This window comes from Triticum urartu, chromosome 7 (genome assembly GCF_003073215.2).
Source record: "Triticum urartu cultivar G1812 chromosome 7, Tu2.1, whole genome shotgun sequence".
NCBI classification, from domain to species: Eukaryota; Viridiplantae; Streptophyta; class Magnoliopsida; order Poales; family Poaceae; genus Triticum; species Triticum urartu.
Genome location: NC_053028.1, coordinates 35988736 through 35999919, shown reverse-complemented (window position 1 = coordinate 35999919; position 11184 = coordinate 35988736). Strand labels below are relative to the sequence as shown.

Genomic DNA, 11184 nt, shown 5'->3' with positions numbered 1-11184 from the left:
TGGTTTTATTCACCATCAACACTTGATGTTCCTTCTTGACTTCTACCTCTGCTGATTTCAGCATAGCAAATACTTCAGGAATGGTCTTTTCCATCCCCTGCATATTGAAGTTCATCACAAAGCTCTTGTAGCTCGGTGGAAGCGACTGGAGGATTCTGTCATTGACCGCATCATCCGGGAGATTAACTCCCAGCTGAGTCAAGCGGTTATGCAACCCAGACATAGTGAGTATGTGCTCACTGACAGAACTGTTTTCCTCCATCTTACAGCTGAAGAATTTGTCGGAGACTTGATATCTCTCGACCCGGGCATGAGCTTGAAAAACCATTTTCAGCTCTTCGAACATCTCATATGCTCCGTGTCTCTCAAAACGTTTTTGGAGCCCCGGCTCTAAGCTGTAAAGCATGCCGCATTGAACGAGGGAGTAGTCGTCGGTACGTGTCTGCCAAGCGTTCATAACGTCTTGTTCAGCAGGGAGGACAGGTGCGTCACCCAGCGGTGCTTGTAGGACATAATCTTTCTTGGCAGCTATGAGGATGATCCTCAGGTTCCGGACCCAGTCCGTGTAGTTGCAGCCATCATCTTTCAGCTTGGTTTTCTCTAGGAACGCATTGAAGTTGAGGACTACGTTGGCCATTTGATCTACAAGACATATTGTAAATATTTTAGACTAAGTTCATGATAATTAAGTTCATCAAATCAAATTATTTATGAACTCCCACTTAGATAGTAGTCAACATCGGTGAACATCTTCATGTTGATCGTATCTTCTATACGACTCATGCTCGACCTTTCGGTCTTCTGGTGTTCCGAGGCCATGTCTGTACATGCTAGGCTCGTCAAGTCAACCTAAGTGTTTGCATGTGTAAATCTGTCTTACACCCGTTGTATGTGAACGTTAGAATCTATCACACCCGATCATCACGTGGTGCTTCGAAACAACGAACCTGTCGCAACGTGCACAGTTAGGGGAACACTTCTTGAAATTATTATGAGGGATCATCTTATTTACTACCGTCGTTCTAAGCAAACAAGATGAAAAACATGATAAACATCACAAGCAATCAAATATAATAAACGTTGACATGATATGGCCCAATACTTCACACTAGCCTCCTATTGACTCCTCCATTCTTGGGCGCTCCCCACTCGCCACCATCTTGTCACCGGCATGACACCATGATCTCCATCATCATGATCTCCTCATCGTGTCTCCATGAAGTTGCTCGCCAACTATTACTTCTACTACTATGGCTAATCGCGCTTTAGCAATAAAGTAAAGTAATTTACATGGCGTTTCTCAAGACACGCAGGTCATACAAAAATAAAGACAACTCCTATGGCTCCTGCCGGTTGTCATACTCATCGACATGCAAGTCGTGATTCCTATTACAATAGCATGAACATCTCATACATCACATATATATCATTCATCATTCATCACAACTTTGGCCATATCATATAACAAAGCACTTGCTGCAAAAACAATGTTAGACGTCCTCTAATTGTTGTTGCAAAGTTTACGTGGCTGAAGTAGGGTTCTAGCAAGAACGTTTTCTTACCTATGTGAAAGCCACAACGTGATTTGTCAACTTCTATTTACCCTTCATAAGGACCCTTTCATCGAATCCGCTCCAACTAAAGTAGGAGAGACAGACACCCGCCAGCCACCCTTATGCCCAACTCAGGTTGCATGTTAGTGCCGTGGAACACCCGGTCTCTCACAGTCAAGGATCGCGTGAAGTGGCGTCCGGCGCCCTTCATCCCACCAATACCGCTGAAGCAAGAACAAGAAACTAGTAACGGCAAGAAAAGTTGACAAATCCACGTCCACACACCAACTAATTTGTCGATCTACTCGCGCAAGAAGAACTACGCATAGACCTAGCTCAATGATGCCACTGCTGGCGGAACGTTGCAGAAAACAAAAAATTTCCTACTCGTTTCACCAAGATCTATCTAGGAGTTCATTCTAGCAACGAGTCATCAGATGCATACTACATACCTTTGTAGATCGCGTGCGGAAGCGTTCAAAGAAGACCGGTGATGATGTAGTCGAACACGACGTGATCCAAATCACCGATGACCAAGCGCCGAACGGACGGCACCTCCGCGTTTCAACACACGTACGGGACGGGAATGCTCTCCTCCTCCCTTCCCTCTCGACTCCCAGCAAGGGGGCGGACGGACGACGGTCGGTCCTGCACTCCGCACTCCAGCAGCCACCGACGGCGCGAGGGATGCACCAAAAGCCGTAGCATCAAGTCCCTCCTCTCCCCACTATATATAGGGGTGCCAAGGGGGGGCGCCGGCCCTAGGAGATGGATCTCCTAGGGGGGGGGCGGCGGCCAAGGGTGGGGGGCTTGCCCCCCAAGGCAAGGGGGCGCCCCCCTTTTAGGGTTTCCCCTAACCCTAGGCGCATGGGCCCTTAGGGGGTGGCGCCCCAGCCCACTAAGGGCTGGGTCCCTTCCCACTTCAGCCCATGGGGCCCTCCAGGATAGGTGGCCCCACCCGGTGGACCCCCGGGACCCTTCCGGTGGTCCCGGTACAATACCGGTAACCCCAAAACTTGTCCCGATGGCCGAAACAGCACTTCCTATATATAAGTCTTTACCTCCGGACCATTCCGGAACTCCTCGTGACGTCCGGGATCTCATCCGGTACTCCGAACAACATTCGGGTTACTGCATATACATATCTTCACAACCCTAGCGTCACCGAACCTTAAGTGTGTAGACCCTACGGGTTCAGGAGTCATGTAGACATGACTGAGACGACTCTCCGGTCAATAACCAACAGCGGGATCTGGATACCCATGTTGGCTCCCACATGCTCCATGATGATCTCATCGGATGAACCACGATGTCAAGGATTCAATCAACCCCGTATGCAATTCCCTTTGTCAATCGATATATTACTTGCCCGAGATTCGATCGTCGGTATCCCAATACCTCGTTCAATCTCGTTACTGGCAAGTCACTTTACTCGTACCGTAATGCATGATCCCGTGACCAGACACTTGGTCACTTTGAGCTCATTATGATGATGCATTACCGAGTGGGCCCAGTGATACCTCTCCGTCATACGGAGCGACAAATCCCAGTCTTGATCCGTGTCAACCCAACAGACACTTTCGGAGATACCCGTAGTATACCTTTATAGTCACCCAGTTACGTTGTGACGTTTGGTACACCCAAAGCACTCTTACGGTATCCGGGAGTTACACGATCTCATGGTCTAAGGAAAAGATACTTGACATTGCAAAACTCTAGCAAACGAACTATACGATCTTTATGCTATGTTTAGGATTGGGTCTTGTCCATCACATCATTCTCCTAATGATGTGATCTCGTTATCAATGACATCTTATGTCCATAGCCAGGAAACCATGACTATCTGTTGATTAACGAGCTAGTCAACTAGAGGCTTACTAGGGACATGTTGGTGTCTGTTATTCACACATGTATTACGATTTCCGGATAACACAATTATAGCATGAATAAAGACAATTATCATGAACAAGGAAATATAATAATAATGCTTTTATTATTGCCTCTAGGGCATATTTCCAACAAATTTTGCTCCAATCTTTCACAATTAAGCATTCTTCGCTTTCAAAAATCCTGAATGCACTCATGTGCAATGTAGGAAATCTTGGTCGTAAACTAACCATTGACATGCGACCTTTTGTCTCGATCCACTGAGGCACAACTATCATCGGAAGTCCCTATTGAACAACATCGTATAGTAATTAATATACTAAGCAATGGAATTTTAGCTTCAAAAATAATGTATGCAAAAGATGCACTAATTAAGGGCAAATATTTAAAATCTTACCATCTTTTGATTATAGATGTGACCGTAGTTCAATACGATCACCATTGGTCGCACGTTTTGAGTACTAACATTTCTAAGTTTAGGAAAAAAATTGTCTTGACAGTATTAAGATCCTCAAGCCATGAAACATAATGACTTATCTCCTCGCAGTTTAGTTGAGCCCCGGGGCAGTAGTAGGTCCTGTCTACCAAGCGCCGGACATGTTTGCTTGAACCGAAATAAGCTGACAATACAAATCAGTTGTCAACTATTTTTGAATAAACTGTATGAAAGAGATAAACATATGCATGCATGGTTGAGAAAAACTCACCAAATGGTAGAACTGGAGGCGTTTGCACATCGACCCAGATATCTATATTACCTTCAATATCATCTTCCGGACGAATATCAAAGGTGATAACCATATCAGGCTCAAACGCATAAGCCTTGCATAGTGCTTGCCAAGTTTTGCATTCAAAATGGGTGTATGTGTCTCCATTATATAATTTGACGTTGAAAGTATACCCATGCTCCGTCTTCAAGTAAACTCTCTTTACCTCCATATCATCTATAGCACTAAAACCTATCTTATCCAAGACAAAAATTCTTGCATGGCAGGGGATGCGCTAATAGAATAGTGAAAATTTAAAATTATAAGTTGAAGCAAATGAAGCATAAGTTTTGCATTCAAATAATAATTGACAAAGTGACTTACTGTACCAACTTCGAATGTCTCATCCAGCTTGATGCTGAAGCGCCTACCATCAACAAGGAAATTTTGGTCGCACAGGCCGCGCTGGTCTTCATAGTGTTCGCACATAATAAAATCTTTTTCGTCGTCAGATGACATTTCCTATGTTCATATAGGTGAAACATTAAACACGTATATCTAGCCAAATATATATTCATCTAACATTTGACATTAATATATCTAACTATGCATTCAATTGACATTACTATATATTTAACTTTTCTATCTAATTCATCTAACATTCGACATTAATCTAACATTTATATAAACTCAAAATATATAAAAAATTAAATAAACAGAAAAACTCATTAATAAATAATATTTTAATTAGATCATCAAATCTCATATACCTAAATTTTCTTACTAAAAATAAACTAGTTATATTATATTCAACTAGTTATAATCTCATATACCTAAATTTTCTTACTAAAAATAAACTAGTTATATTAATTATTCAACTAGTTCTAATCTCATATACCTAAATTTTCTTACTAAAAATAAACTAGTTATATTAATTATTCAACTAGTTCTAATCTCTAGTTCGACAATTTTTCTATCTAGCTAGCTAATTCATCTAACATTCGACATTAATCTAACATTCGATCATCTAATTAACTTTTCTAAAAAACAGAAAATAAGTAAAAAAAATGTGTGTGTGTGTACGTGTGTGTGTATGCATGTGTGTTTATATATACATATATGTGTGTACGTATGTGTGTATGTGTGTGTGTATGCGTGTGTGTGTGGTATATGTGTGTGTGTGTGCGGCCCCGTACACCGCCGCCCCGTACGTACGAGCGGGGGCGCCGGCGTACGGGGCGGGGGCGCCGGTGTGTGTGTGTATGTGTGTGTATGTATGTGTGTGTATGTGTGTGCGGGAGCGAGAGAGAGACGTATGGCCGTGGCGATGACGACGGACGGCGGCGGCGTTCGGGGCGGCAGCGCGAGACGACGACGACGACGGGCGGCGGCGAGGACAGCGACGATGACGACGGACGACGGTACGGGCGACGGGCGGCGACGACGGGATCGAGCGGCGCGCGCGGCGGAAGTTGGAGACGAAGTGGGGAGATGAAACTGAAATTTTCGTAAGTGCTATATATATATAGGATGGGCCTTTAGTACCGGTTCGTGGCTCCAACCGGTACTAAAGGCCTATTTTCGCCAGGCCAAGCGGCGGGAAACGAAGGCCTTTAGTACCGGTTGGAGCCACCAACCGGTATTAAAGGGGGGGCCTTTAGTACCGGTTGGAGCCACCAACCGATACTAAAGGCCTTGCGCTGCCACCCCAAAGTTTAGTCCCAGCTCGCCCGGCGAAGGGCAGCCGCACTGGTTTATAAACCCAGCCGCGGCTACCTCTTCGAACTCCTTTATATAGCAGGCTTCTGGGCCTAATTAATCAGGGCGCGTTGCCCTGTGAGTCTGCTGGCCCTTCTGGGCCTGCATTTGCACAACCTAGGTCTGGCAGACCCACAGGACAGCGCGCCAACAAATTTTTTATATAGTTTTTTCTTTTATTTATTTTTGAGTATTTTTTATATAGTTTTTTCTTTTCTGCATTATTTATTTTCTTCTATTTATTTTTTAGTAATTTTTTGTATAGTTTTTTTATTTTCTGCATTATTTATTTTTGTATAGTCCGAAACCCTAATACTCGGAAAGAGTTTGTCCAGTTTGTACACGAAGTGCGTCCAGTTTTTGCCATGACCCTCTCTACTCTTTCGCGCATGCTATGCGGGTGATATGATGATACCATGCCAAGTTTCAACATTTTCAGAATTCATTTTGTAGTGATTTTCAATTTCATGGTCATTTAGCTCTCTAAACAATTAGGTAAATGACCGAAAAACAACAAATGATGTCAGAACATGTTGGAAATTGATGACGTCGCTTTAAATGCTGTATACTGAACACAAAAGAAGTCTGAAGTTCAAATAAGTTTAAAAAACATTGAAGTGGCCATGTAACAGATGAGTTCTCGTCCGAAACCCTGATACTCGGAAAGAGTATGTCCAGTTTGTACACGAAGTGCGTCCAGTTTTTACCGTGACCCTCTCTACTCTTTCACGCATGCTATGCGGGTGATATGATGATACCATGCTAAGTTTCAACATTTTCAGGATTCATTTTGTAGTGATTTTCAATTTCACGGTCATTTAGCTCTCTAAACAATTAGGTAAATGACCGAAAAACAACAAATGATGTCAGAACGTGTTGGAAATTGATGACGTCGCTTTAAATGCTGCATACTGAACACAAAAGAAGTCCGGAGTTTAAATAAGTTATTAAAAATAAAAAAGAGGTGCAATGCTGGTTAATTTGCTTCAAGCCATTCGGAATAGTGTAGACTGCACTGCACATAGCTCAGTGCAATCTATGCTATTCCGCAAGGCTTGAAGCTAATCAACATGTAGGTGAGCATTGAAACTCTTCGTCATTGTCTGTGCACTCACGGCTTATAAACCGCTCATACTGCCTCTCTCTTGGCGAAGATCACAAGACAGTTTGGTTAAATTGCATTACTTGTAAGTCCAGTTAACATGGATGCTTATGATGCAAGAGCAACAGCAAAAGTGAAAATTTGGCACAAATAGGTAGTTGTGTAACTAAAATAGGTAGGAGGAGAGATAGCTCTTATGTCACAAAAAAGAAGTTGTATCAAACCATTTTTGTCGGATCTAGAACAAACCAATCGGTATCGCCATCATACAGCCCAACCGTGGCTCGTGATGCATATATATATGATGGCGAATCCGAATGGTTTGTATTCAGTCGATGAACTGGTAGATGTATGCAGTCGATGAACTGGTAGATGTATGTAGTCGATGAACTGAAAGACTTATGCAGAGAAGGCGAGAGGTGGGCTATATATAGGGTCGTCTGGCTCACAAAGTGATTGTGGTAGTTTCGATCCAACGACTCACATGAGTTAGGAAGAAACACACCCTTGATCCAACGACTCGCAAGAGCTAGAAAGAAACACACGATCCGTGTGATTCTTCCTGATTGGTGGGATGCACATTAGTACCCACTCCGGACTCCGAAACCCTAATACTCGGAGAGAGTATGTCCAGTTTGTATACGAAGTGCGTCCAGTTTTTGCCGTGACCCTATCTACTCTTTCGCGCATGCTATGCGGGTGATATGATGATACCATGCCAAGTTTCAACATTTTCAGGATTCATTTTGTAGTGATTTTCAATTTCACGGTCATTTAGCTCTCTAAACAATTAGGTAAATGACCGAAAAACAACAAATTATGTCAGAAAATGTTGGAAATTGATGACGTCGCTTTATATGCTGCATACTGAACACAAAAGAAGTCGAAGTTCAAATAAGTTATTAAAAATAAAAAAGAGGTGCAATGCTGGTTAATTTGCTTCAAGCCATTCGGAATAGTGTAGACTGCACTGCACATAGCTCAGTGCAATCTATGCTATTCCGCAAGGCTTGAAGCTAATCAACATGTAGATGAGCATTGCAACTCTTCGTCATTGTCTGTGCACTCACGGCTTATAAACCGCTCATACTGCCTCTCTCTTGGCGAGGTGGGACTAAAAACAGCTTGCCATAACCTCATTAGTACCGGTTCGTGGTACGAACCGGCACTAAATGGTGATGGTGGGGCCATAGCCTGACCGCAGGCTGACACAGCCTCTTTAGTACCGGTTCGTGGCATGAACCGGTACTAAAGGTTCGCCACGAACCGGTACTATTGATCGCCTCCATGAACCGGCACTAATGTACACATTAGTGCCAGCTCTAATTCAAACCGGCACTAATGTGCTTCATGTTTGACCATTTTTCTACTAGTGTACCAAACTCCTTCACTCCCAGCTCAACTAAAAAATCTTTGTAACACAAAACTGATGGAGCAAAATAACTATGGCAAAGACAGAGCAATGTCCGGAGGGAGGAGCTGTACCTCAGCCGCCGCTACGTGTAACTTGAGCAGGACGGTGGGGATGGGGGAGGTCGGGCCAGGGAGGGCGGCGAAAGTTCACTGGATGCTCACTGGATTGAGAAAGCACGTGGAGCCGGCGGTGGAGAGGCAGACAGCGTTGGGCGGCGCTGGAGGAGGAGGACGGCGTGGGGCGGAGGTTCTCTATAATACCTGCAAAAAAACAAAAGAGAGATGAAGTCAGGTGGCATGTATAGAGAGTTGAATATCCACACTGCCGGAGGTCTCCCCATCCCCGCCACATCCGTTTCTCTGGTGCTCCTCATTCCCAACTACCGGAGCTCCATGTTCCTCGCCACCGGAGCTCTCCATTCAGCGCAGCTTACTGTCACAACATGCCTTGGAGAGAGAGAGAGAGAGAGAGAGAGAGAGAGAGTAGGATGTACCTCAGCCGCACGCTGCCCCGATACACATTGAAGCAGCCACCAGTAGAGAAAGAAGGATGGCACGGGGTGGCGATGGACGGGCAGTACTGCGTCGGGCGGCGATGGACGGGCTGGACGATGCGGGGCGGCGCAGGGCAGGCAGGATGGCGCAGGGCTGGCAGGATAACACCGGGCGGCGTAGGACGGCGCCGTGCGGGCAGGACGGTGCGGGGCGGCACAGCAGAGGCAGGACGGCGCGAGGTGGGGCAGCAGAGGCAGTGCGGCATGGGGCGGCGGTGGGATGGCGTGGGAAAACCGGCGTGAGCCCTGGAGGCGGCGGCGGTGGTGGAATGGCGTGGGGATCGACTGGTGTGGGGGGCGGGTGTGTGGGGAAAGATTCTAGGGATTTGGCCAATTGGTGGGGATAGAAGGTGATTTGGGAAAAAACAGTTCGCGGGTTGGGCCAAATATTGGCGCTCAAATTTGGCCGTTCACGCGCGAGGCCTATTTAGCATGGGACTGTTGGTCGGGGTTATTTGCCGACCGACGGTCCGTGGGCCATAAGAAAAATTCCCGACCGATGTTTCAATGGTATATGTTTTATCATTCCCGACCGACAGTGTGTCGCCGTAAAGAGTTTTGCCGACCCACAATCTGTTAGAAAATTTCACGGCCAACCGTGGGTCGGCAATTGTGACCTTTTCCCAACACACACCGGTAGGGAATTCTGTTGCATGGTGTAGTGTGGAAATTTTTCATTATAGAACTTGACTTGTATATTCCAATAATGGGCTTCCTCAAATGCTCTAGGTCTTCATGAGCAAGCAAGTTGGATACACACCCACTTAGAGGTCTTAGCTAAAATTGAGTCAGAAAAAAGGTCTTGGTTAAAAAAAGGACATACCAGGTCGGTCAACAAGTCAACTCTTGGACATGGTATCAACCGACAGGTCACGCCACGGCCAAAGAAGGCAGCAGCACTGGACGCGCGAAGCCCCGACAGGCCACGGCTTTCCTGGCGGGGCAGGCAGCAGGATGATCAGCCAGCCGGCGGCGGTAAGTCCATTTGCCACGTGTACACGGCCGTTAACGGCCAGACGGCGTCAGGGAAACTACCGCTACGTGGGGCGGCAGTAGCCTGTATGTAGCTACTCCAGGGCCTCCGGCGGTAGTAAAAGGGTGAAATCATGAAAAAAATTCATACCGGGGTCAGATCCTGATTTTATAGGCAGAAAGGGTCAAAACATAAAATTTTGCCACGGTGTGCATCTGCATCACGATTTCGCTCGCGTCACGAGTACTATGGACTCCTCCATCGCATGAAACCGCCATGTCCAAATTTTCCTCGATGCTCCAACGTATATAAACCACGCTCCCTTCCTCCACCAGCCTTATCAAGACAGAAACCAAGCAAAGAGCCAAAGACAGAAGCTGCTGCCGGAATCAATCACCCGTCTCTGACCGCTCATGGACAAGATGCTCGCCTTCTCTATCCTGAGCGCATCCCAGGCCGATATCGCCCCGGCTCCGGTTGCAGCTGGGCGCGGCTTTCCTGGCGGGGCAGGCAGCAGGATGACCAGCCGCCGGAGGCTGAGCAGCACCAGCAGCAGCTTGGAAAGGGGAAACCCCATTCGCAGCTTCCGCTGACGTGGGAGGAGATGCGGCGGCCGCGGTTCGCGTCGGAGTTCGACGGGATTGACTGCTTCGAGACCATCATTTGGCGTCAGTGAACTGTATTAATGCAAGACGGGTGTGTGTAATTCTTGATTCTTTCTTCGTTGATGGAGTTGGTCAACATGAGTGGGGTCAGGACCTGACTTGGATCACAAGTGTGGTCGTCGGTCCGCGTTGCTGTCCATTTGGACTGGATGAGGAGCAGTGAGTGGTTGCTTCCACTGTCCCCCGATGCGCTGCCACTTTCGGATCTTTTTTTAAAAATGTTACTGTTTTCTTAACAAATCCAAAACTAGGCCCTAGATGTCCAAATTCATAAATTGCACTTCTATTAGGGAGCCCCTAGTCGGCGCTGCAAGCGCCGGCAGCGCCGGTTGGCGCTAACAACGCTCGTAGGGGGAGCTAACGGGCCGGCCCAATCGAGAGAAAAAGCTGTAAAAAACTTACAGGTATATACGCAAAAACTGGGAATGGAACCCTTCGCCTAACGTAGAGCACCCTAACGCGGGAACCACTAGACAAAGAAGCCAAGATTGTCAACTATCAAAAATGAGATACATTTGACACTTCATCTAGAGAAATATATTATACCCAGCATTAATTATTTGAAAAAGTAA

At 46.1% G+C, this 11184-nt stretch overlaps 1 pseudogene; it reads left to right on the top strand.

The window, feature by feature from the left end:
* The first annotated feature begins 10360 nt into the window (after positions 1-10360).
* On the top strand, positions 10361-10623 carry LOC125518268 (annotated as a pseudogene).
* The last annotated feature ends 561 nt before the right edge of the window (positions 10624-11184 follow it).